We start from the raw sequence: 27,320 nt of genomic DNA, 5'->3' as shown, positions 1-27,320 counted from the left end.
TCCCTGAATTTACTCAGTTTGTTTGGAATGGGAAGTATACCCAGCATACCTCCAGCAGAAGGATTGGCCTGCTAGAGTTGTAACATTTGCTAACATGAGTACACATTGCATACAATGGTGTAAGTTTCATTTTTTACCTTTATAAACTCAACTTGCGTCTGTAAATATCTGTATTCATTATACTATTATTATTTCCGTAGCCTAGGCTACACTAATGGTCACGTTCCAAGCCCTATGCCTGTAAAGTGATTTGAACGCCAATCGGCTACACTCCGATACTGTACCTGCACCACGGTAGGAATTTATGTTTTACGCCTCAATTTTAACCAAGATTAAAGTGAATAGTTAACTTGATTATGATAAGTTATGTAATAATCAATAGCATAGTAGTTCTACAGTAGCTATAGAATTAACGTTGTAAAGTTGAAAAGATAAAATAAAAACAAAAGCAACATTTAACTTTCGATTTTGATCATACTGTAGGTAGCCGATTGTATTACCTCATCTAATCACTATGTATATCATACAACATAAAGATAAATTAAGAGAGTAGGTCTAAACCTAGCAACAACAAAAAATATCACGTCCTTCTGCCATATTGATAATTATGTGTTAAATATACAGTCTGGGATTTGAAAAACAGCAGAGGCTATTAAAGCTTTCATTTTAATATCCTCTGGGATTTTATTTAGCAGCTGAGATATGGGGCTGAAACGTAACCACTCTCATTTATAGACTGAGCTATGAATGGAAGGACATGATTATGCATTGATTGAAAATTATCGTTTTAACCATGGTTTAAAGTGGTACGGTGTTCCGTTTATAATTAGAGTACATTGTTTACAAACAATGGCGTAAAACAATGTCTTATTTTGTGTTCTTATGGTGTAAAACAGTGGAATTTAACAATAGTCAATGGCTGTATAATTCATTTAAACGTCCAATAATAGATGTACCAATCAAATAAACTTGATTATGATGAATTATTTGTTCATCAATAGCATAGTAGCCTACAGTACCTCAAGAATGAACATTGCAAAGTTGAAAATAAAATAAAAACGAAAAAAACATTTAACTTTCGATTTTGATCCCCATGACGTCACAAGATGTTATCTAACCGGTTTTACAGGTGAACTACAAAACTCTGCACCCGACTGTAGACTAGGCTAACCTACATGTATGTGGCATTGGTAGCCTATTTCATTAGCTCATCCATCACTATTCACATCATATACAAATATACACCAGTTTATTAGGTGCACCAACCCGTTCACTAAAATTAAGCGTGATTCGTCACTCCAGAGAAATCGTTTCCACTGCTCCAATGGGGCGTGCTTTACATCACTCCAGACGACGCATGACATTGCGCATGGTTATTTTAGGCTTGTGTGCGGTTGCTCGGTCAAAAAACAGTTATTTGGGAATTTGGTAGTGAGTATTGCAACTTAGGACAAACTATTTGTTTGCGCTAAGCACTTCAGCACGCAGCGGTCCTGTTATGTGAGCTTGTGTGGTATACCACTTCCCAGCTGAGCAGTTGTTGCTCCTAGAGGTTGAAACTTCACAATAATAACATTTACAGTTGACTTGGGAAGCTCTAGCAGGGCAGAAATTTGAAGAACTGAGTTGTTGGAAAGGTGGCATCTTATGACGGTGCCACTGAAAGTCACTAAACTCTTCAGTAAGGCCATTCTACTGCCCGTGTCTATGGAGATTGCATGGCAGTGTGGTCGATTCTATACACCTGTCTGCAACAGGTGTGGCTGGAATAGCCGAATCCACTCATTTGAAAGGGTGTCCACACACTTCTGTGTATATATAGTGTATATTATTATGCTCACTCAACTGTGCCTCACAATAATAATACAACAAATTATATATTACCATTGTGATCATATAGATTTTGTAAATATAATTTTCAGAAGAACAACATTGGCAGGGCAATTCAAGCATAGTGATAATGTATTGGGCCTACTGTACATGTGGCCATAGAGGCCAGATCGTTTTTCAAGATGTTCAAACATTCATAGATGACCAGCAGGGTCAAATCATAACTATGATGGCTATAGAGGGTGCAACAGTTCAACACCTCAGGAGTAAATGTCAGTTTGCTTTTCATGGCAGATGTTCAAAAGTTTCTCTCCCTGCAGTGGCAGGTAGGCAAGGTATTTTATGCTAATGAGACAGTAGTGTCCCCTCTTTCCTGCTTATAGTACTTCCTTATACCTTAGCACTTATTTGTACTTTATCAGTGTGACCTTTGACCAGTGGCGACCCACCTTTGACCAGAGCCCCTCCTGTTTTGAGCCCCACCTGTTTAGCTAAAAAAATATATAATAATAATAATAATAATAAATATATATATATTTTTTGCATATATCATATATCAGTTTGCAAATAATGTTAAAAAAAATAATGTAAAAAACATGTTTTCTTTCTTGCTTTCTTGAGTAAGGCAGCTCCAAAATGCAGGCATTTGATTAAGGCAGTCCCCCGCACCTCTCTGATTCAGAGGGGGTGGGTTAAATGCGGAAAACACATTTCAGTTGAATGCATTCAGTTGTACAACTGACTAGGTATTCTCCTTTCCCCGTTCACCCTAGCTCAATGCTTTCTGTGTTGGTGGGGTAGCCAGCGGAAAATACGGAGCATAGGGGCTAGTAATGTTCTCTAGTTGCGGCCTGATTGGCTCAGTGTTCTGTCACTCATGGGGACACTACGTCAACACAAAATCTATGGGGAGAGATCGAAAATTCAAACCCCTTGGGTGCTGCCATAGAGTTACATTAGATGTGCCCATCCACAAAGGCTCAAGGTCATTGGCCACAGACAAAATTACGTCAAATCAGGTTATATGTCCCATAGCTTCAACATCATACATTCAAAGTCTTAGCTAGCAACCATCATCATGAATGAAGTCAACAATCTACTGGCAAATCCTTTACAATCGTTGTCATATGAAGAGAAACTATGAAGAGAAATTATAGATACAATGTATCTGTGCTCATCGGCCATTGGACAAGTTGGAAATCACTAATTCAACAATGAATGGTTTGGTAGGAATCAGTGGCTAACTCCAAGCATTGCAAAGTAAGTACTGGCCTGCTATTCAGTGGAGTGTGTGTGGTCCAAGTCTGGGTTTAAGTGTCTATTTTCCAAGCTTATAAGGACAAACATTCAACACTGGTGTCACGACTTCCGCCAAAGCCGGTCCCTCTCCTTGTTCGGGCAGCGTTCGGCAGTCGACGTCACCGGTCTTCTAGCCATCGCCGCTCCACCTTTCATTTTCCATTTGTTTTGTCTTGTTTTCCTGCACACCTGGTTTACATCTCCTCATAATTACTATGTGTATTTAACTCTCTGTTCCCTCCATGTCTGTGTGGGGTGTTGTTTACTGGCAAGGTTGGCACGCTTCCGGCTGGTTTGTGCCAGGTTTTGTTTTGTACCCGTGCTTTGTGGCAGCCGGTACTTTGTACTTGGTTATTGTACTTTGTATTGCCTCAGTAAAGTGCTTTGTCCACTCATCTCTGCTCTCCTGCGCCTGACTTCCATGCACCAGCTACACTCACCATTTGACAGAATACCTCACCCTCAATGGAGTCAGCAGGTGCAGGTGCCCCTGTTTTAGGGGTAGAGGAGCGCGTCCAGGAACACGCAGCGATGCTCCACCATCTCGGCGCCGCCATGGACCGTGTCGTCCAAACAATGGACCGCTGGGAGAGACAGGGAGTCCCTCCAGCACCTCCACCAGCACAACAGGGGCCTCCACTTCTCGCTCCCCATGTACCCGGTTCCAGGTGTATTCGTCTCGCCCTCCCCAGGGAGTACGATGGGACTCCCCAGTGTTTCCTGCTGCAGTTGGAGTTATACCGGGCGGCCGTCCACCCGGCTCCTTCGGGCCATGAGAGGGTGTCCGCCCTTGTCTCATGTCTCTCGGGGAAAGCCCTGGAGTGTACAAACGCTGTGTGGGTGGAAGGAGATGCGGTGCTGGACCACTTAGAGGAGTTCACCCGTCGTTTCCGAGCAGTCTTCAACCACCCGCCCAAAGGTAGAACGGCTGATGAAATTCTCTTTCACCTGCGGCAGGGGACGAGGAGCACCCAGGAGTTCGCTCTGGACTTTCGGATCCTGGCCGCCGGAGCGGGATGGAACGGCAGGGCCCTGATCGACCACTATCGCTGCAGCCTGCGCGAGGATGTCCGTCAGGAGTTGGCCTGCAGAGACACCACCCTCACCTTTGACCAGCTGGTGGACCTGTCCATCCGGCTGGATAATCTGCTGGCCACCAGCGGACATCCAGATCGGGTTTTGTTGGTTCCAACCTCCATCACCACCGCTCTGATACCTATGGAGCTGGGAGGTGCTGCGCTTAGAGAGGCCGGAGGAGGGGCCTTCTCGTGCACCATTTGTGGCCACAGAGGTCACACTGCTGGTCGGTTTTGAGTTTGTTCCTCTGGGGGTCGAGGCAACAGGCAGGGCACTCTAGCGTCACCCCAGGTGAGTCGGCACCATTCTCACCCAGAGCCCTCTGTTGCACCCCTGTTTTTGCATGTCATTTTTCCTGAGTTTTCCCCGCAATCCCAGCATAAGGTGCTCGTCGCTTCAGGCGCAGCTGGGAATTTTATAGACAGAGCATTCGCTCATAGTTTAGGGATACCTATTGTTCCAGTGGCTGTGCCCTTCCCACTTCACGCCTTAGACAGTCAACCATTAGGGTCAGGGTTGATTAGGGAGGCCACCGCTCCCCTGGGCATGGTGACGCCGGGGGGTCACAAGGAGAGAATCAGTCTCTTCCTCATTGACTCTCCTGCATTTCCCTTGGTGCTAGGCCTACCCTGGTTAGCCTGTCATGACACCACTGTTTCATGGCAACGGAGGGCTCTCACGGGGTGGTCGCGAGAGTGCTCGGGGAGGTGTTTAGAAGTTTCCGTTGGTGCTACTACGGTGGAAAGTCCAGACCAGTTCTCCACCGTGTGCATTCCCGCCGAATATGCTGATTTGGCTCTCTCCTTCCCCAAAAAGAAGGCGACTCAATTACCACCCTATCGACGGGGGGATTGTGCGATAAATCTCTTGGTAGACGCCGCACTTCCCAGGAGTCACGTGTATTCCCTGTCACAGGCGGAGATGGCGGCTATGGAAACATATGTCTCCGAATCCCTGTGTCAGGGGTTCATTTGGTCCTCTACTTCACCCCTGTGCCTCCTCAAGTTTATTTTTTGTGAAGAAGAAGGAGGGAGGTCTGCGCTTCTTCACCAAACTAGATCTCAGGAGCGCTTACAACCTGGTGTGTATCCGGGAGGGAGACGAGTGGAAGACGGCGTTCAGTACTACCTCAGGGCATTATGAGTACCTCTTCATGCTGTACGGGTTGATGAATGCTCCATCAGTCTTCCAAGCCTTTGTAGACAAGATTTTCAGGGACCTGCACGGGCAGGGTGTAGTGGTGTATATTGATGACATTCTGATATACTCCGCTCCACACGCTGAGCATGTGTCCCTGGTGCGCAGGGTGCTTGGTCGACTGTTGGAGAATGACCTGTACGTCAAGGCTGAGAAATGCTTGTTCTTCTAGCAGTCCGTCTCCTTCCTAGGGTACCGCGTTTCCAACTCAGGGGTGGAGATGGAGAGTGACCACATTTCAGCCATGCGTAATTGGCCGACTCCCACCACGGTAAAGGAGGTGCAGCAGTTTCTAGGGTTTGCCAATTACTACCGGAGGTTTTTCCAGGGTTTTGGTCAGGTAGCGGCTCCCATTACCTCACTGCTGAAGGGGGGACCGGTACGTTTGCAGTGGTCGGCTGAGGCGGACAGGGCTTTTGGTCACCTGAGGGCTCTGTTTACCTCGGCTCCCGTGCTCCCGTGGATTCCATCCGGATCCCTCTTTGGTGTTCATAGTGGAGGTGGACGCGTCCGAGGCTGGGACAGGAGCCGTGCTCTCTCAGCGCTCGGCTACACCACCGAAGCTCCACCCCTGTGCCTTCTTCTCGAGGAAGCTCAGCTCGGCGGAGCAAAACTATGACGTGTGGGACCAGGAGCTGTTGGCTGTCGTCAAGGCTTTGAAGGCGTGGAGACATTGGCTTGAGGGGGCTAAACACCCTTTTCTCATCTGGACTGACCACTGCAATCTGGAGTACATCCGGGCAGCGAGGAGACTGAACCGGCGCCAGGCAAGGTGACCCATGTTTTTCACCTGTTTTGTTTTCACCCTTTCTTACAGACCTGGTTCCCAGAACATGAAGGCAGACGCACTTTCCCGGCTGTATGACACAGAGGAGCGGCCTATGGATCCCACCCCCATACTCCCGGCCTCCTGCCTGGTGGCGCCGGTAATGTGGGAGCTGGACGCGGACATTGTGCAGGCGCTACGTGCAGAGCCTGCTCCCCTCCAGTGTCCCGCTGGGCGTCTGTACGTTCGGTCTGCTGTCCGTGACCGGGGTGATCTATTGAGCCCACACGTCACCTTCCTCTAGTCATCCAGGCATCGATCGGACGGTGCGCTGTCTGAGTGGGAAGTACTGGTGGCCCACTTTGGCTAAGGATGTGAGGGTTTATGTTTCCTCCTGCTCGGTGTATGCTCAGTGTAAGGCTCTTAGGCACCTGCCCAGAGGTAAACTACACCCCTTAACCGTTCCACAACGATCCACAACCTGTCGACCGATCTCCCCCATCACAGGGAAACACCACGATCCTGGTTGTTGTGGATTGTTTTTCTAAGTCCTGCCGTCTCCTTCATCTGCCCGGTCTCCCTACAGCCCTTCAGACTGCGGAGGCCTTGTTTACGCATGTCTTCTGGCACTACGGGGTGCCTGAGGATATAGTGTCTGATCTGGGTTCCCAGGACACTTCGAGGGTCTGGAGGGCGTTCATGGAACGTCTGGGCGCTCTGGCGCCTTGGCATCAGAGTCAGACTGAGGCTCTTGCGGTGAACGGCGCGGTTCAGGCGCGCGGAGGATACATGGGACGCCGCCCATGTTCACCTCCAGCGGGCTGTGCTGCACCAGAATGCCAGCGCAGACCGTCACCGCAGTGAGGTCCCGGTGTTCCCCGGTCTGGCTCTCGACCCGAAACCTGCCCCTCCGCCTGCCCTGCCGGAAGCTGGGACCGCGGTTTGTGGGGCCATTTAAAGTCCTGAGGAGACTGAACGAGGTGAGTTACAGGTTACAGCTTTCCCTCGATTACCGTATTAACCCCTCGTTCCATATGTCTCTCCTCAGGCCGGTGGTGGCTGGTCCACTCCAGGAGTCTGAGGTGCGGGAGGTTCCTCCACCCCCTCTGGACATCGAGGAGGTCCCAGCGTACTCCGTTCACTCTATAATGGATTCGAGGCGTCGGGTGAGGGGCCTCCAGTACCTCGTGGACTGGGAGGGGTATGGTCCGGAGGAGAGATGTATCATTACCAGGGCCTCCCAAGTGGTGCAGTGGTCTAAGGCACTGCATCGCAATGCTAGCTGTGCCACCAGAGATTCTGGGTTTGAGCCCAGGCTCTGTTGCACCCTCCGGGTTAGGGAGGGTTTGGCTGGCAGGGATATCGCGCACTAGCGACTCCTGTGGTGGGCCGGGCACAGTGCACGCTGACCAGGTCTCCAGGTGTACGGTGTACGGTGTTTCCTCCGACACATTGGTGCAGCTGGCTTCCGGGTTGGGTGTGTGTTGTGTCAAGAAGGAGCGCGGCTAGGTTGGGTTGTGTTTCGGAGGACGCGTGGCTCTCAACCTTCGCCTCTCCCGAGTCCGTACGGGAGTTGCAGCGATGAGACAAGACTACCTACCAACACTTTAATGTAACTTGACAAGCAAATAGTGGTTAAACCTCTGACCAACCATATCCTCACATCTGTATTTGGAATGTAAATCAGTAACAGAGATGTTTTATCAACTGGTCTAGAATAAAGGTGAAGTCCATTATTTTAATGAAAGCATGCAGATTTGGTGTATGATGTAGTTTATGTTATTCCTGTTCTTTGCTTTTTATAAGATGGAAATGTGTAATGGAATAAAAACCAAAAAAGAATACCTTGTGCTGTTCAGAGAGAGAGAGAGAGAACATTTTTCTGACTGAATCTATTTTAGGTAGATGTTGAGACTCCATTTCTTCTTCGTGAGGGCATCACTCCTTCTTCGGTAGGGCATCACTCCCCTAGTAGAACCCCAAGGACTAACCGGTAATCAGTAGACAAGCTACATATCCAATACCTTCCTCATTATCTCACTGTAGTTTAACACTGGATGTCTCTTTTCACTATTTGCAGGTCTGAACGAGAACAGTGGGATGTCAATCATTGTTGTGGTGCAATGGACTTCAGCATTAGGGAACATAGTGATGTTGGCAACATGGTGATATTGTGGAACAGTTGCACCTAAGGAGGTATGCCGAGGACTGGACTATTGCTCAGATTGGGTGGGACCACAATTTTTGCTCAGCACACTTGAGCTATTTTCAGTTTATTGTTTCAAATTCAAGTTAAGCTTTAGGAACATAGCCGGTTTGCAGGCAGGATGAACATACAATACAGAACATATAGATTCTGTTTAAACACCAGTTTAATGTTAATCCACTGTTGTTGCTACTTTTTCAGTCCCATTTCTCATCCAAGGGAAATGGGTTGCATCTCACTGAAGCATCGGTCACAGTTGAAAGCAAAGCAAAGCAGTGCGACAAAAAACAACACATGGGAGAAACAAAAGTACAGTCAAAAACAATAGAAAAATCTATATACAGTGTATGCAAATGGAGTAAGGCAATAAATATGTCATAGTAGCGAAGTAATTACAATTTAGCAAATTAACACTGGAGTGAATGATGTGCAGATGATGATGTGCAAGTAGAAATACTGGTGTGCAAAAGAGCAAAACAGTAATTAAAAACAATATGGGGATGAGGTAGGTAGTTGGATGGGCTATTTACAGATGGGCTGTGTACAGCTGCAGCGATCGGTGAGCTGCTCAGATAGCTGTTGCTTAAGGTTAGTGAGGGAGATATAAGTCTCTCTGATTTTTTGCAATTCGTTCCAGTCATTGGCAGCAGAGAACTGAAAGGAAAGGCAGCCAAAGTAGGTATTGGCTTTGGGGATGACCAGTGAGATATGCCTGCAGGAGAGCGTGCTATTAGTGGGTGTTGTTATGGTGACCTTCGCTTTACCTAGCGAAGACTTATAGATGACCTGGAGCCAGTTGTTCTGGCGATGAATATGTAGCGAGGGCCAGCCAACGAGAGCATACAGGTCGCAGTGGTGGGTGGTATATGGGGCTTTGGTGACAAAACGGATGGCACTGTGATAGACTGCATCCAATTTGCTGAGTAGAGTGTTGGAGGCTATTTTGTAAATGACATCGCCGAAGTCAAGGATCGGTAGGATAGTCAGTTTTACGAGGGTATGTTTGGCAGTGTGAGTGAAGTAGGCTTTGTTGCGAAATAGGAATCTGATTCTAGATTTGATTTTGGAATGGAGATGCTTAATATGAGTCTGGAAGGAGAGTTTACAGTCTAGCCAGACACCTAGGTATTTGTAGTTGTCAGAACCGTCCAGAGTAGTGATGCTGGTCGGGTGAGCGGGTGCAGGCAGCGATCGGTTGAAGAGCTTACATTTAGTTTTACTAGCATTTAAGAGCAGTTGGAGGCCACGGAAGGAGTGTTGTATGGCATTGAAGCTTATTTGGAGGTTTGTTAACACAGTGTCCAAAGAAGGGCCAGATGTATACAGAATGGTGTTGTCTGTGTAAAGGTGGATCAAGGAATCACCCGCAGCATCATTGATATCATTGATATATACAGAGAAAAGAGTTGGCCGAGAATTGAACCCTGTGGTACCTCCATAGAGACTGCCAGAGGTCCGGACAACAGGCCCTCCAATTGTACACACTGAACTCTATTTTAGAAGTAGTTGGTGAACCAGGCAAGACAGTCATTTGAGAAACCAAGGCTGTTGAGTCTGCCGATAAGAATACGGTGATTGATAGATTCGAAAGCCTTGGCCAGGTCGATGAAGACGGCTGCACAGTACTGTCTTTTATCGATGGCGGTTATGATATCGTTTAGTATCTTGAGCGTGCCTGAAGTGCACCCGTGACCAGCTCGGAAACCGGATTGCACAGCGGAAAAGGTACGGTGATCAGTGATCTGTTTGTTAACTTGGCATTCGAAGACTTTGGAAAGGCAGGGCAGGATGAATATAGGTCTGTAACAGTTTAGGTCTAGAGTGTCACCCCCTTTGAAGATCTTTCCAATCTTTAGGAATCTCGGGCGATACGAAAGAGATGTTGAACAGAATAGTAATAGGGGTTGCAACAATGGCGGCAGATAATTTTAGAAAGAGAGGGTCCAGACTGTCTAGCCCAGCTGATTTGTACGTGTCCAGGTTTTGCAGCTCTTTCAGAAAATCTGCTACAGTGCCTTGCGAAAGTATTCGGCCCCCTTGAACTTTGCGACCTTTTGCCACATTTCAGGCTTCAAACATAAAGATATAAAACTGTATTTTTTTGTGAAGAATCAACAACAAGTAGGACACAATCATGAAGTGGAATGACATTTATTGGATATTTCAAACTCTTTTAACAAATCAAAAACTGAAAAATTGGGCGTGCAAAATTATTCAGCCCCCTTAAGTTAATACTTTGTAGCGCCGCCACCTTTTGCTGCGATTACAGCTGTAAGTCGCTTGGGGTATGTCTCTATCAGTTTTGCACATCAAGAGACTGACATTTTTTCCCATTCCTCCTTGCAAAACAGCTCGAGCTCAGTGAGGTTGGATGGAGAGCATTTGTGAACAGCAGTTTTCAGTTCTTTCCACAGATTCTCGATTGGATTCAGGTCTGGACTTTGACTTGGCCATTCTAACACCTGGATATGTTTATTTTTGAACCATTCCATTGTAGATTTTGCTTTATGTTTTGGATCATTGTCTTGTTGGAAGACAAATCTCCGACCCAGTCTCAGGTCTTTTGCAGACTCCATCAGGTTTTCTTCCAGAATGGTCCTGTATTTGGCTCCATCCATCTTCCCATCAATTTTAACCATCTTCCCTGTCCCTGCTGAAGAAAAGCAGGCCCAAACCATGATGCTGCCACCACCATGTTTGACAGTGGGGATGGTGTGTTCAGCTGTGTTGCTTTTACGCCAAACATAACGTCTTGCATTGTTGCCAAAAAGTTCAATTTTGGTTTAATCTGACCAGAGCACCTTCTTCCACATGTTTGGTGTGTCTCCCAGACACACCAAACATGTGGCAAACTTTAAACGACACTTTTTATGGATATCTTTAAGAAATGGCTTTCTTCTTGCCACTCTTCCATAAAGGCCAGATTTGTGCAATATACGACTGATTGTTGTCCTATGGACAGAGTCTCCCACCTCAGATGTAGATCTCTGCAGTTCATCCAGAGTGATCATGGGCCTCTTGGCTGCATCTCTGATCAGTCTTCGCCTTGTATGAGCTGAAAGTTTAGAGGGACGGCCAGGTCTTGGTAGATTTGCAGTGGTCTGATACTCCTTCCATTTCAATATTATCGCTTGCACAGTGCTCCTTGGGATGTTTAAAGCTTGGGAAATCTTTTTGTATCCAAATCCGGCTTTAAACTTCTTCACAACAGTATCTCGGATCTGCCTGGTGTGTTCCTTGTTCTTCATGATGCTCTCTGCGCTTTTAACAGACCTCTGAGACTATCACAGTGCAGGTGCATTTATACGGAGACTTGATTACACACAGGTGGATTGTATTTATCATCATTAGTCATTTAGGTCAACATTGGATCATTCAGAGATCCTCACTGAACTTCTGGAGAGAGTTTGCTGCACTGAAAGTAAAGGGGCTGAATAATTTTGCACGCCCAATTTTTTAGTTTTTGATTTGTTAAAAAAGTTTGAAATATCCAATAAATGTCGTTCCACTTCATGATTGTGTCCCACTTGTTTTTGATTCTTCACAAAAAAATACAGTTTTATATCTTTATGTTTGAAGCCTGAAATGTGGCAAAAGGTCGCAAAGTTCAAGGGGGCCGAATAATTTTGCAAGGCACTGTATCTGGATTTGGGTGAAGGATCAGCTTGGGAGGCTTGGGCAAGTAGCTACGGGGGGTGCGGAGCTGTTGGCCGGGGTTGGGGTAGCCAAGAGGAAAGCATGATCAGCCGTAGAGAAATGCTTATTGAAATTCTTGATTATCGTGGATTTATCGGTGGTGACAGTGTTTCCTAGCCTCAGTGCAGTGGGCAGCTGGGAGGAGGTGCTCTAATTCGCCATGGAATTTACAGTGTCCCAGAACTTTTTGGAGTTAGAGCTGCAGGATGCAAATTTCGGATTGAAAAGCTAGCCTTTGCTTTCCTATCTGACTGTGTGATTTGGTTCCTGACTTCCCTGAAAAGGGACTATTCGATGCTAGTGCAGTACGCAACAGAATGTTTTTGTGCTGGTCGAGGGCAGTCAGGTCTGGAGTAAACCAAGGGCTATATCTGTTCTTAGTTCTACATTTTTTGAAAGGGGCATGCTTATTTAAGATGGTGAGAAAATTACTTTTAAAGAACAACCATGCATCCTCTACTGACGGGATGAGGTCAATATCCTTCCAGGATACCCGGGTCAGGTCAATTAGAAAGGCCTGTTCGCAGAAGTGTTTTTGACAGTGATGAGGGGTGGTCATTTGACCACGGACTCATAATGGAAGCAGGCAATGAGTCAGTGATCGCTGTGATCCTGATTGAAAACAGCAGGGGTGTATTTGGAGGGCAAGTTGGTCAGGATAATATCTATGAGGGTTCCCATTTTTACAGATTTAGGGTTGTACCTGGTGGGTTCCTTGATAATTTGTGTGAGATTGAGGGCATCTTGCTTAGATTGTAGGACGGCCGGGGTGTTAAGCATATCCCAGTTTAGGTCATCTAGCAGAACAAATTTTTAAGATAGATGGGGGGCAATCAATTCATTTTTTTAAATTAGAAGCTCGAACTGTTTGGGCATAGACCTGGAAAGTTTGACAGAACTTTGCAGGCTATCTCTGCAGTAGATTGCAACTCCTCCCCTTTTGGCAGTTCTATCTTGATCATTTTTCACTACTGTCAGAATTCTGAAAATAGCACTTTTTAAAACACCACCAGTCCTGACACATCCTTAGAGGTTCATAGTTTATTTATAACTCATGGCTAGGTTGTTCTGCTGTGTACTCCATGAAACCACTTGTGACACGAGGGAGTAAATTATTGATCACATCAGAGGAGAGATGTGGCTGACTCACCCTCATCACCTCAAACCGTTCTGTTTCTTTATTCAAACACTGCTTTGAATATGGGAAGAGGAGTTCAAATGCTTGAACTCAGAGATTTGAATTGTTCATGTATTGCTTTTGGATTGTAGTAATCACAGGTTGTGTTTGCTGCATCAAGATAAGTAGAAAGCCGAGATAGTCTTTGTATAATTTGTACAGCTCCGTTTAGTGAATGAAAACGTGGAATGTTCACAGTTTAAGTCAGTTGAACCTTGTATCGATACTACTGAAACCATAGAAGAGAACAAACTTGCCTATGTTTCCCCAAAGATTCAAGGTTTTCATACCAGCATTTAGCAGATGTAGAATGGTGTATACTGAAGTGACTGAACACACATTTGTATGTCCTCTCTTGATTAAGATACTTATATGTTGGCCTTCCTCCCCTCCCCACCAGAGAAATCTGAACAATGAATTAAGCATTTTAAAACTGTAATACAATGACAAATGACCCACAAAACCCTGTCGCTCTGTTTTCTTGAATCACTGTTCTTCACCTCTAAGCACAGGATGGGATATTTGTAATATCAGCCTGCTAGGGGTCACCAAAAATATGAACATGTTCTATCACAGTTAGAACCATAGAGGTGGTTATAATAACACATTAATAAACACACCACCAACAGGAATGTGGAGTGTTCTGAAGTATGTCGTATGACTTAGATTGTGTGGCTGGGTGTATTGTATTGTCTAGATTGGAGCATCTATACTGTGTGCAACACATAAACAATTTGCTGCCATATTTGAGGTTTGAGAAACATAACCAGCCTTGATAGTTAAGGGAATAAAACCTCAAGTGTTCTGCAAATGTGTTTATGCCGTTTTATGGATGTCAGAGAGGGGAGTTGAACACAACCACACATCAACCAAACCTCTATTTAAATTAAACAGAACATGAAGCACAAAGTCATCACATCCTGTTCTTACACCTCAAATGTTCCATTGCAGCTGTTCTCCTTTAGAGCTGAAACCATCACAGACTTTTCTCAACCATGAACTGTGTTTTAATGGCAGGAACAGGAGCTAATCAGAGCCAATCAGTAAAAAACAACAGCACTTTTACCCCACATTTTAACACTTTTGTGTCAACGTTTTTTATTCAACTAAACCAACTGATTGAAAAAGGCCCTGGGGTTTGTTGTGTGCGATCATTACAACAAATGTACATTTTCATCAGCAATGCTGTCTAGGCTTTGTCCGGCTATTTAGTAGCGAATGTCGCGACATACATTTATCTGAGTGTGCTATGTCATTGTGTACTCAGTCTTTTTTCCATCCCGAGGTGATTGTGATAAAGTGCAGTTATGACAATTATTTCATGGATTTACGAACCTAATCTATCAAAAATAATTGTGCCAAAAATGGATTTGGTCAAATATATTTGAGCATATACAGTTTATTAATTCAACTGTAATCCATCCAAAAACGATTTATTGTTTTTGGTTTCGTCAATAATTATAAATCTATGAATGGTGCTGTCCAAGCTGTCACAGAGTGCCCGCTTTGTGCTCTATCGTTTTTATCGTGATGAGATTACATTTTTTTATGACAACACAAACAAATCACAGCAAGCAGATCCACAGTTCCATTCCCTACGACCATTCCGTGTGCTCTCCACATTCAAGATGTCGAAGGTGACCTACTTTAGTTTTCAACTTAATTATATAATAAACAATGAACTTATTTACTTTTAATCAATATTATATCAATAGCAATATGTCTGTTTTAACATTATAGGCTACACAAAGAAATGTTGGTGATATAGGAATTGCCTCACAAAAGTAAAAGAGGCAGCTGTAGCCTAGCCTTGTGCAGGGCTTCCCAAACTCGGTTCTGGGGCCCCCTCCTGGGTGCATGTTTTGGGTTTTGCCATAGCACTACACAGCTTATTCAAATAACCAACTCATCATCATGCAACTTTAGGAAACCCTGGCGTAGTGTGTGGCTGCAACCTGGACTCAGGTAGACAAAACATAGTAAAATCACATCAGGGACACTCCAATTACAATGATACATTTTGTATGGTATGTATACATTTGTAGATGTCCATAATCCATTTTATATAATATGTTATGAATTGCAATTTGACGTGGCTTACGTTAGCTAGGTGGCTAACGTTAGGCTGGGGATTAGGTTAAAGGGTTAAGGTTAGGTTAAAGGGTTAAGGTTAGCTAACATGCCAAGTAGTTGCAAAGTAGCTAAAAAGTAGTAAATAGTTGCAAAGTTGCTGAAGTTATCCAAGATTAGATTCAAATGTAACCTTTTGGGTTGCTAGACATACGTGTTAAATGCCCACCCATTCACACCGACAGTTGCTAGACGTTCGTGTTATACGCCCACTCATTCACCCTGACCAACCACCCTACTTTTGCCTTAAGTAACCCTACCAAAAATAACATATACTAATATCAGTGTCCCGGGCTTATGTTTACTATGTTACATCTAGTCTGAGACCAGGCTGGTGTGTAGGAGAATGTATCCATATCGTGCATAGTGTCACATGGAATGACGCTGGAGAGACGAAGCAGGTACGGGAGTCAAACATTTAATAAAGAACGGACATGAGACAGGAACAGCGTCAGTAAACTAATAATACAGACAAAAAACAATCAATGCATCAGCAGGGAAACTGACAAATATAGGCGAGGTAATAAACAGATAAGTGAGTCCAATATAGCTGAAGCGCGTGACAAGGGAAGGCAGGTGTGCGCAGTGGATGATAGGAGTGAGTGATGCAGGGCAGCCTGTTACCCTCAAGCACCTGGGGGGGGGAAGAGCAGGAGCAGACGTGAAAAATAGTCTAAACTTTATCAACTTTAAACTATATTCTATCAATAGCAATGATTATGATTAGGATACACGATTAAATTAATATATGTCAACTGTATTCAAAATGTCCACATGGATACTAAAGGAAAGTAAATCAAATGTAGTCTTTTGTCTCTCTAATCTGGAATGCATTTACCAGATGCTTGTCACCTTTCACCTTTACCTAGTTTGTTTTCAGATAATAATACAAGACAGTAAAAAATATATCAGTAGGCATACATTCTATACATTAGAGTAATAAAATATGAACAGGCCTAAAAACACAATAAAAATGCAGTGCATGAAGAAAGCTATTGTTGCGAAAACGTTTCAAATCACAGTTTACAGTTTACTAAAGGTGTTAGAGCATAGGCTTTAGGCTATAACTCGGAAGGGTGCTTCAGGCAATATTTTAACAACTAATGCAATCTCTTTTTAATTCATATTCATTTGGGTTCTGATGTATGACACACAAATTATTGTGGCCACAATGAAAATCAGGATGTTTATGCTGAGAAAAACATGGTTCAGCCAAGTGAGAGCATGTTCCTGTTTGATTTCTGAAACAAGAGGAAAGTGGTTGTTACAGTCATGTCTACTTGAATAGTAGGCTAACAAAACAGACACATGTCAAGTTGTACCAACACTTACCCTTTGGGACCAGTGTTGTCAACTCTGGGACCAGTGTTGTCAACTCTGGGACCAGTGTTGTCAACTTTGAGACCAGGGTCATCTGGTTGATGTCTTACACAGGAAAAAGGAGAGATGGCCACTTTACAATATTATAAACAATTTCTTTAGAATTTCATCAGAAATTCAGCTGCATAACAATGGTTTATTTTGTAATGTAGCCTATATGCGTGTTACATTCTTAAAAGTGTTTCAAAAGTATGCATAAGCTACAACAATTTTGTGGTTGTTGGGTAACACCCAAACGTGTGCTCTCTGTCATTATGAATTATTATGTAACAGTACAAAAGTACAGAAAAAAAACATAAGAACTTATCTGGTGTTTTCACCTGCAAAAGTTTTTGAAAGCAAACTAAAGTTTTATCCATATTTTCTGAAAACCAATGTAATTTAAACCAATTACATGTCAGTGGTGGTGTTGATGATATACATACCTTCAAAAATGTGAAGTGTGCCACCCTCCCCATAAACCTTGCTGTTGACACTGTCAATGATGCACTTTGCGATGCAAATTGGCATAATGGTGTCATTCAAGGTCAGGTTTCTCAATGTCATAGTAGTAGCTGTTTTGCTCAAATTTATGTTGACACGTTGCGTATACAACTCCAAACTTGTGACATCACCTTGATCTTCAATGATCCATCTCATTTTGCAATGTCTTATTTCCTCATGATCTGAGGTTATGTTGCAATAAAGAGCAGCTGTTTCCCCTACTATGTAAGCATTCTTTGAGGACCACTGGTTCATCCACACCCTGGCATTTGCAGGGACTAGGAGGAAACAAACATGCATAGTAATGAATGTCTGAACTACCCTTTAACCTTAACTTGCATGCAGTATGATTGTCAACATCTTCTGAAAATGTTCAAGGTAAAAGTGCCTTACATTCTTATTTTAGAAATAACATCCATTATATCAACCATAGCAATACTTATCTTAGATAATTATTATGGATAATAATATCTTACATATATTTGTTAAGTGTCTTACCTGGGAATAACAGCAATACTATAGAACACCAAAAGGGAAGTTTGCACATGATTCTGTAGATTGTTCTCGTTCAGTGTCAACTACGGATGAAAATGAACAACCCCTGTTTTCCTGTAATCATATAACTTCATACTGTAGAACAGAGTACAAAAAAAAGCCACAATGAACACAGAGACTCAGAAACGTTACGGAAGCCTGTAGACAGGATATGCTGTATAGGCTACTTGTCATAAAGTGCAGCTTGGTCAATGGTTCCCCGTAACGTACAGTGGGGCAAAAAAGTATTTAGTCAGCCACCAATTGTGCAAGTTCTCCCACTTAAAAAGATGAGAGAGGCCTGTAATTGTCATCATAGGTACACTTCAACTATGACACTTCAACTATACTTATTTTCCACCATAATTTGCAAATTAATTAATTAAAAATCCTACAATGTGATTTTCTGGATTTTTTTTCTCATTTTGTCTGTCATAGTTGAAGTGTACCTATGATAAAAATGACAGGCCTCTCTCATCTTTTTAAGTGGGAGAACTTGCACAATTGGTGGCTGACTAAATACTTGTTTTTCCCCACTGTATATTCTAGGAGTCAGGAAGCAGGTGCAGAAGGTGTGTTTTAATAATGAGAATAAGCAGATAAACAAAACAGAAGAAGTGTACTGAACGTAAACAAAACCAATACTGCTTGAAGACTGAGGCTACTGTGTGCTAAATAAAGGGTAACTAATCAAGGTAATGATGAAGTCCAGGTGTGCATGACGATGGGGAGCAGGTGTGCGTAATGATGGTTGCCAGGTGTGCGCAATGTGGGTTGCCAGGAACGGGTTTAGTAGACCTGCGACGTCGAGTGCAGGAGAGAGAACGGGAGTAGGCGTGACATTCCCAACCTTTTTTCAGTTACTTTACCACCAACTAAATTAGGCTTTGCCAGAAGTACCCCCTCATGTGCATTTTAACAGTAGGCATGTGGTGTCATGAGTCTTCTCAAGTAACCTTATGTTGATAGAGCTAGATCATGCTGCAGTCACCTCATCTGACATCTGAAGATAGTTGATGATGGCAGACTATTTGATTAAATTGGTGTTGGATCACATAATCCTACCATCTTCACATAGGCTTACTGCAAGTTATAGCACATTGTCAAATTATATTTCTCAGATTCCCAAGCAATCTCTGCATATTTTCTCAGTTTTTATTGATATATGAAATAACTTATATGAAACTGAATTGACTATCTTCTGAAGATTTTGTTTTGGTTTATGGTTTATCTTGGTTTGTCTGAATGTAACACATTTTTGAGTTGAGTCACATTGCCTTGAAAGTAAACATACTAGCAAGATGCCATGGGATTGTGGGTAATTGTGTGTCCCTTGAGTTCATATTTCTTTGTTTCTTGTTCCTGTGTTGGTGTCTAGAGGTGTTTGTGTGTTTGTCTCTAGCCAGATTATTTAAATGGCATAGTTCATATATTGGTACCTTTTGCTAATTTATCAAACACTGCAACATAAACTCATAAACGTATTACCTACTGTAGGACGAAAGATTTTGACTTCGCCAGAAACATTTCATTATAAATTCCCCCAAAATGATGACATTAGCTTGCCTTAGACTTTTATATTTGAAATATTCTACAAAATCATACTCTTCAAGTTCTCTTGAAGGGATGTTGTAGAATCTAGTTTTAGTGAAAGTGTCTGTCCTAACCGATGCCATGCTGAAGATTACGGATATAGTTACATTATGGTTATATCCAAATTAAATACCTTGACTGACAGAAAAATCTATCTTTTTTTTGTCTCTTTCAGAATATGACATCGTTTTTCCTCTATATAACCATTATATTTGTTACGCTACTTGGGCGTACCTATAATGGTAAGACACCTAACCTATTTTGTTGACTATTGTAATTACCTTGTCCAAGAGACATTTTAACCTGCAGTAATTTAAGAAAATTAATTCTCAATTCTCATAACTGTTATGGTTGTTAACTACAATTAAAGCCACAGTCTAACATTTACAGTCATTTTAAGTCGTGAAATATAGCCAATGATTTTGAAGAATGTTCATGAACTAAATTATGTTTTACTTGTATTTGGTTTCTAGGTTTGGAAGAGAACCATAAACCAACCACTGAATTAAATTGTAATGACGGTCCTAGACACATATGTAATAACACAGATTGTAGCTGGACTGGCTTCTTGAAAGACGTTGTATTTGATTGCCCGCTTGATAATGGTAAGTTCAGCGATTAGCATTTGTAAACGTGTTCTAAAATGTTTTACTGTATTTATCAATGGCAATTAATCCCAATGAAATGTTCACTATTTTTATGCTGTAATATAGACAAGTGAAAACATTGTTCTCATGCAATTGATTCATTTTTCACAAAACTACAAGATAAGTTTCCCCCAAACCCTGGTCCAGAGTCACAGTCTATAAGTGCCACCAAGTCCTTTCTGACCTCTCTTGTTTTCCCTACAAATAATAATCATTGTAATTGTACTCAGTACCACCAGGGTTGGCAGAGGAGAGTGAAGAAGAGTGTTTCTAATGTGCACTTTTATATGATTTACTTTTCTAGACAAGTTTCAATGTTCAGTGGAGACGGATGAAGTAAAGAAAAACCAGGAAGAACAACAAACAGTACCAGTGGCACCGATATGCAAAGACAATAGAAGCTGTGGATTCCCTACAACATTTGTCGGTGAAAGTGTAAGATGCACCATACATATGCGTAAGTAAAGGGGGCTTCCGACTGGCTCCTGAGTGGCTCAGCGGTCTAAGGCACTGCATCTCAGTGCTAGAGGTGTCACTACAAACACCCTGGTTTGAATCCAGGCTGTATCACAACCGGCCATGATTGGGAGTCACATAGGGCGGCGCACAATTGGCCCAGCGTCGTCTGGGTTTGGCCGGTGTAGGCCGTCATTTTAAATAAAAATGTGTTCTTAACTGACTTGCCTAGTTAAATAAAGGTTAAATAAAAATAAAATAAATAAAGTATATAGCTTGTCATTAGGACTCATATAAATGTTTTATATGCCTTGTTTGACCTATTATACCATAATAATTTAAATGACAACAAGGCTATCCATATCCTGAACTAGTAGTTGGTATAATTGAACAAACCAATTTGAACAATGAATTACATCATTACATCAATGTGCATGTTTCAGTGCTGATTTTTATTTAGAAATAGTGTTTTTGACATATTTTCAACAGAAATACAGCCACCAATAACATCAAGAGGACCAGAAAAGATGGAAGATGGAAAAGGTCATTGATTGTTTACATTTTGGAATTCCACTAACGGTCCATATGTAGCCAAACGTAGCTGCTGCTCATGTTGGTATCTGTAATGATGGGGCAAAAGCCATGACAGGGAGACATAGTGGAGTGGTAACGTGCGTGCAAGCAGTTGCTCCCGACGCTAGTTGGGTACACTGCAGCATCCACCGAGAGGGTCTTGCTACCAAGGGAATGCCTGACAGCTTGAAAGACATTTTGGACACTACAGTGAAAATAGTTAACTTTGTTAAAACAAGGCCCCTGAACTCTTGTGTATTTTCTGCACTACACAATGATATGATTGACCATAACTGTTATGGTTGTTAACTACAATTAAAGCTACAGTCTGTAACATTTACAGTCATTTTAAGTAATGAAATATCGTCCTTGATTTTGAAGAATGTTCATAAACTAAATTATGTTTTACCTGTATTTGGTTTCTAGGTTTGGAAGAGAACCATAAACCAACCACTGAATTAAATTGTAATGACGGTCCTAGACACATATGTACTAACACAGATTGTAGCTGGACTGGCTTCTTGAAAGACGTTGTATTTGATTGCCCGCTTGATAATGGTAAGTTCAGCGATTAGCATTTGTAAACGTGTTCTAAAATGTTTTACTGTATTTATCAATGGCAATTAATCCCAATGAAATGTTCACTCTTTTTATGCTGTAATATAGACAAGTGAAATCATTGTTCTCATGCAGTTGATTCATTTTTCACAAAACTACTGAAGAAGTTTCCCCCAAACACTGGTCCAGAGTCACAGTCTATAAGTGCCACCAAGTCCTTTCTGACCTCTCTTGTTTTCCCTACAAATAATAATCATTGTAATTGTACTCAGTACCACCAGGGTTGGCAGAGGAGAGTGAAGAAGAGTGTTTCTAATGTGCACTTTTATATGATTTACTTTTCTAGACAAGTTTCAATGTTCAGTGGAGACGGATGAAGTAAAGAAAAACCAGGAAGAACAACAAACAGTACCAGTGGCACCGATATGCAAAGACAATAGAAGCTGTGGATTCCCTACAACATTTGTCGGTGAAAGTGTAAGATGCACCATACATATGCGTAAGTATATACTGTAGCTTGTCATTTGGACTTATATAAATGTTTTATAATGTATACAATAATAATTTGAATGGCAGCAGGGATATCCACATCCTGTACTAGTAGTGTCGTGAATTACATCATTACAGGTTTACATTATTGTGCATATTTCATTGCTGTTTCTTATTTAGAAGTTGTGTTTTTTCCATATTTGCAACAGAAACACAACTACCAGCAACATCAAGAGAACCAGACAATCTGAAGAATGAAACAGGTAATTTATTGTTTACATTTTGTATTAGATTTTATCACAATGACAATCTCTCAGTTCCCCAGAAGAAGAAAAAGCATTGGGTTGGAAGATGTGGATGTATTAATACCTGATGTACAGAGATACATTGCAAAATGAAGGGTCTACTGGACAGAGGTTGATCTACAGCAGTGGTTCCCAAATGTTTTAGAGTCCCGTACCCCTTCAAACATTCAACCTCCAGCTGTGTACTCTGGCACCAGGGTCAGCGTACTCTCAAATGTTGTTTTTGCCATCATTGTAAGCCTTCCACACACATGAGTGTGAGTTTTAGTCACAACCCGGCTCGTGGGAAGTGACAAAGAGCTCTTATAGGATCAGGGCACAAATAATAATAATCAATCATTTTGCTCTTTATTTTGCCATCTTACATATAAAATCTTATTTGTTCACCAAAAATCGTGAATAACTCACCACAGGTTAATGAGAAGTGTGTGCTTGAAATGATGCACATAACTCAGCAATGTTGGGTTGTATTGAAGAGAATCAGTCTTAAATAATTTTCCACACACAGTTTGTGCTTGTATTTAGTTTAATGGTAGTGAAGGCAGATAATCCACGTGGTACGTGGTTGCAAAGGGCATCAGTGTCATAACAGCGTGATATGCCAAGCCAGGATACTCTGAGCGCATCCCAATCCAGAACTCTGGCAGTGGCTTCTAATTAAATTCAATTTTCACAGAACCGCTTGTTGAGGCTCCCTTGTTCAGATTTCGGTAAGTGGACTGGAGGCAGGGCATGAAAGGGATAACGAATCCAGTTGTTTGTGTCATCCATTTCGGGAAAGTACCTGCATAATTGCATACCCAACTCACTCAGGTGCTTCACTATATCACATTTGACATTGTCCGTAAGCTTGAGTTCATGTGCACATAAAAAATCATACAATGATGGGAAGACCTGTGTGTTGTCCTTGTTAATGCAGACAGAGAAGAGCTCCAACTTCTTAATCATACCCTCAATTTTGTCCCACACATTGAATATAGTTGTGGAGAGTCCCTGTAATCCTAGATTCAGATCATAAAGGTGTGAAAAAACATCACCCAGATAGGCCAGTCGTGTGAGAAACTCCATCATCATGCAAGCGGTCAGACAAGAGATAATTATGGTCAGTAAAGAAAACTTTAAGCTCGTCTCTCAATTTTAAAAAAGACGTGTCAATACTTTGCTCTTTGATAACCAGTGCACTTCTGTATGTTTTAAAAGCATTACATGGTCGCTGCCCATATCATTGCATAGCGCAGAAAATACACAAGAGTTCAGGGGCCTTGCTTTAACAAAGTTAACAATTTTCACTCTGTGTCCAAAACGTCTTTCAAGCTGTCAGACATTCCCTTGGCAAGAGCCTCTCGGTGGATGCTGCAGTGTACCCAAGTGGCGTCGGGAGATACTGCTTGCACGCACGTTACCACTCCACTATGTCTCCCTGTCATGGCTTTTGCTCCATCAGTACAGATACCAACATGAGCAGCAGCTACATTTGGTTATATATGGACCATTAGTGGAATTCCCACGAGAGAGTTATGGTTAATGTGATTGGATGTTAATTATTTGACTAGGCTACCTGTATTCAACATTGTGTTGTTATTTCGCTGAACACCAGATGGTTAAATTTTTATTTTGGGCAGTGAAACGAGGCTACTCAGGCGAGAGAGAAAAAACTCACCCAAATGTATAACCCCGTTGGAAAATATAAGGACTGTTTGAAAATGTGAAAAAAAAGGAACGTTTTTTAAATGTGAATCACATTTTTGTTTGGAGTAACCCTGACGGTATTGCGCATACCCCCTTCCCAGTTTGGGAATACCTGATATACAGTATGTATCTGCATGGATTCATTTGAGTATCAGTCGTGTATTGTTCCTTTGGAGTTCCATGTCATAGTTCTCATGTTTTTCAGAGCCAAAACACAATATACCCTGGTGGATTTGGTTAATCATTTGCCTTTGCCTTTGGCATTAGCGTTGGCATTGGTGTTGGGATTTGGATTAATCGATGTCAGGTAAGTTATCTACAGTAATATAATTGTGCTTTGTAGAGACATTTTTTATTCAGAATAATTTATTCATAATAGGAGTATGATTAAGTGTTGATATACTGTAACTCATTACTGTTGTTTTTCAATAATTGCTATGATTTTGGAGCACCAACAAAAATAAATATGCAATCCAACCTTTGTTTTATTCTCAGAAGAAAAAGGATTCATTTGAGACACGTGATGAGGCGTATATAGAAGTGGATGGAATGGTATAAAAAACGAATGAGGTGGTATTATTGCAGGGGTTAACCTATGGGTGCACTAGTATGAGCCATCATCAGCCAGCAGGCTATTTTAATACTAATCTCATTGGGGTAAATTAATAAAATGTTTTAAAAGATAAATCAAATCTGCATGGATTAGTGTTTGCCATCATGTGTGATGCAGTGATAAAACACCTGAAAGAATGCCTACATTAACATACAGTACCGGTCAAAAGTTTGGAGACACCTACTCATTCCAGGGTTTTTCTTAATCTTTTACTATTTTATACATTGTAGAGTAATAGTAAAGAAGACATAAAAACTATGAAATAACACATATGGAATCATGTAGTAACCAAAAAAAGTGTTAAACAAATCCAAAGATTTGAAATTCTTCAAAGTAGCCACCCTTTGCCTTGATGACAGCTTGGCACGCTCTTGGCATTCTCTCAACCAGCTTCATGAGGAATGCTTGAAGAAGTTCCCACATATGCTGAGCAGTTGTTGGCTGCTTTGCCTCCACTCTGCGGTCCAACTCATCCCAAACAATCTCAATTGGGTTGAGTTCGGGTGATTGTGGAGGACAGGTCATCTGATGCAGCACTCCATCACTCTCCTTGGTCAAATAGACCTTACACAGCTTGGAGGTGTGTTTTGGGTCATTGTCCTGTTGAAAACAAATGATAGTCCCACTAACCTTACAGTGAAATGCTTACTTACAGGCCCCTAACCAACAATGCAGTTTAAAAAATATGAATAAGAATAAGAAATAAATGTAACAAGTAGTTAAAGAGCAGCAGTAAAATAACAATAGTGAGACTATATACAGGGGGTACCGGTACAGAGTCAATGTGCACTGGTTAGTTGAGGTAATATGTACATGTAGGTAGAGTTATTAAAGTGACTATGCATAGATAATAACAGAGTAGCAACGGCATAATAGGGGGGGGGGGGGGGGCAATGCAAATAGTCTGGGTAGCCATTTTATTAGATGTTCAGGAATCTAATGGTTTGGGGATAGAAGCTGTTTAGAAGCCTCTTGGACCTAGACTTGGCACTCCGGTACCGCTTGCTGTGCGGTAGCAGAGAGAACAGTCTATGATTTGGGGGGCTGGAGTCTTTAACAATTTTAGGGCCTTCCTCTGACACTGCCTGGTATAGAAGTCCTGGATGGCAGGAAGTTTGGCCCCAGTGATGTACTGGGCCGTACGCACTACCCTCTGTAGTGCCTTGCGGTCGGAGGCCGAGCAGTTACCATACCAGGCAATGATGCAACCAGTTGTTGATGGTGCAGCTATAAAACCTTTTGAGGATCTGAGAACCCATGCCAAATGTTTTCAGTCTCCTGAGGGGGAATAGGTTTTGTTGTGCCCTCTTCACGACTGTCTTGGTGTGCTTGAACCATGTTAGGTTGTTGGTGATGTGGACGCCAAGGAATTTGAAGCTCTCAACCTGCCCCACTACAGCCCCGTCGATGAGAATGGGGTCCGGTCCTCCTTTTCCTGTAGTCCACAATCATCTCCTTTGACTTGATCACATTGAGGGAGAGGTTATTGTCCTGGCACCACATGAAGCTTGTTGAGCTGTCATCAAGGCAAAGGGTGGCTCCTTTGAAGAATATCAAATATAAAATATATTTTGATTTGTTTGACACTTTTGGTTACTACATGATTCCATATGTGTTAGTTACTTCATAGTTTTGATGTCTTCACTGTTATTCTACAATGTAGAAAATAGTCCAAATGAAGAAAAACCCTGGAATGAGTAGCTGTGTCCAAACTGTTGACTGGTACTGTACCTTAACAGAAAGTTTGAAAATGGTTTACAGTAGTTACTACAAATGTTATAATAAGGAGTAATTAATATGACCGCCACAAAATGACATACGATGAAAGGCTTCTCCCTCTTCTATTGTTAGTTTAATAATCTGATAATATGTGAAGCATGACTCAGGTGGAACGTGGGAGGTTTCCCAACATCCACTCATTCAATCTACTCCCCATGACTCAACCTTACTGTTAACTGCTGGGGCTCAAACTGGATATAGCTGTTTTAATGTTTGCGACACTACTAACTACACTAACTGCATTAATCATCAACTGATATGAGTATTTTGACTTCATCCTAACCCCAATTACAATACTTTTTTCAAGATACCAAACAAATAACATAATATTTGGTTAAGATATGATAAGATGATAATTTTTGAAGAGAGCAAATTACTTTTTTTTGTCCATGTCACTGGAATAGTAGAATGAACTTTATTTGTCCATACAGTGTAGTTACTGTTTTGCCTAACCCTCTCCTACCTAGGACTTATGGTTTACTACTGTTAAATACTAATTGTGTTTGTGCACTTACTCAAGAAAATATTTGTGTTCAATTTTAATTATTGAAATGTTTTTATTTCTGTAATTTAGGATTTTATAATTGTGGGGATTTCTTCTACTGTTGTTTTTGATTTACAGTACCTATGGTGCATTTTGTGCTTGCTTCATTATCCTTATTGGGATGCACTCATTGCTTGATCATCAGCTAAATTATTGAATTGTTCATTGTAATTCTAATGTTACATTTTAGATGTTCAAGCAACTTTAAATAAGGTGAAGATTTCCTTTCTTAATGTAATCGGAAAAATAACATTTGAAATAACCGTAAATATGTGAAAACTGTGGAAAAAACAAGCTAC

General features: G+C 42.1%; 2 long non-coding RNA genes across 3 annotated transcripts; one reads left to right on the top strand and one right to left on the bottom strand.

Annotated features, from left to right (window-relative positions):
- The first annotated feature begins 38 nt into the window (after positions 1 to 38).
- On the top strand, positions 39 to 24,948 carry LOC110538371. 2 transcript variants are annotated; one of them, XR_002475741.2, is made up of 11 exons: positions 39 to 119; positions 201 to 294; positions 19,544 to 19,610; positions 19,842 to 19,973; positions 20,320 to 20,472; positions 20,961 to 21,014; positions 21,471 to 21,602; positions 21,949 to 22,101; positions 22,301 to 22,354; positions 24,291 to 24,392; positions 24,584 to 24,948. It is a non-coding gene; the product is annotated as an uncharacterized LOC110538371 (long non-coding RNA). The 2 variants fall into 2 exon arrangements; XR_002475740.2 differs by having other exon boundaries at positions 24,581 to 24,948.
- LOC110538396 lies at positions 15,754 to 17,978 on the bottom strand. The gene is made up of 4 exons (XR_002475752.2): positions 17,740 to 17,978; positions 17,184 to 17,519; positions 16,711 to 16,803; positions 15,754 to 16,619 (listed from the first exon to the last, which is right to left on the bottom strand). It is a non-coding gene; the product is annotated as an uncharacterized LOC110538396 (long non-coding RNA).
- Positions 24,949 to 27,320: the final 2,372 nt, after the last annotated feature.

Source organism: Oncorhynchus mykiss, chromosome 2 (genome assembly GCF_013265735.2).
Source record: "Oncorhynchus mykiss isolate Arlee chromosome 2, USDA_OmykA_1.1, whole genome shotgun sequence".
Lineage (NCBI taxonomy): Eukaryota > Metazoa > Chordata > Actinopteri > Salmoniformes > Salmonidae > Oncorhynchus > Oncorhynchus mykiss.
The sequence above is the reverse complement of the archived record's forward strand: the minus strand, read 5'-3'. Positions and strand labels throughout refer to the sequence as shown.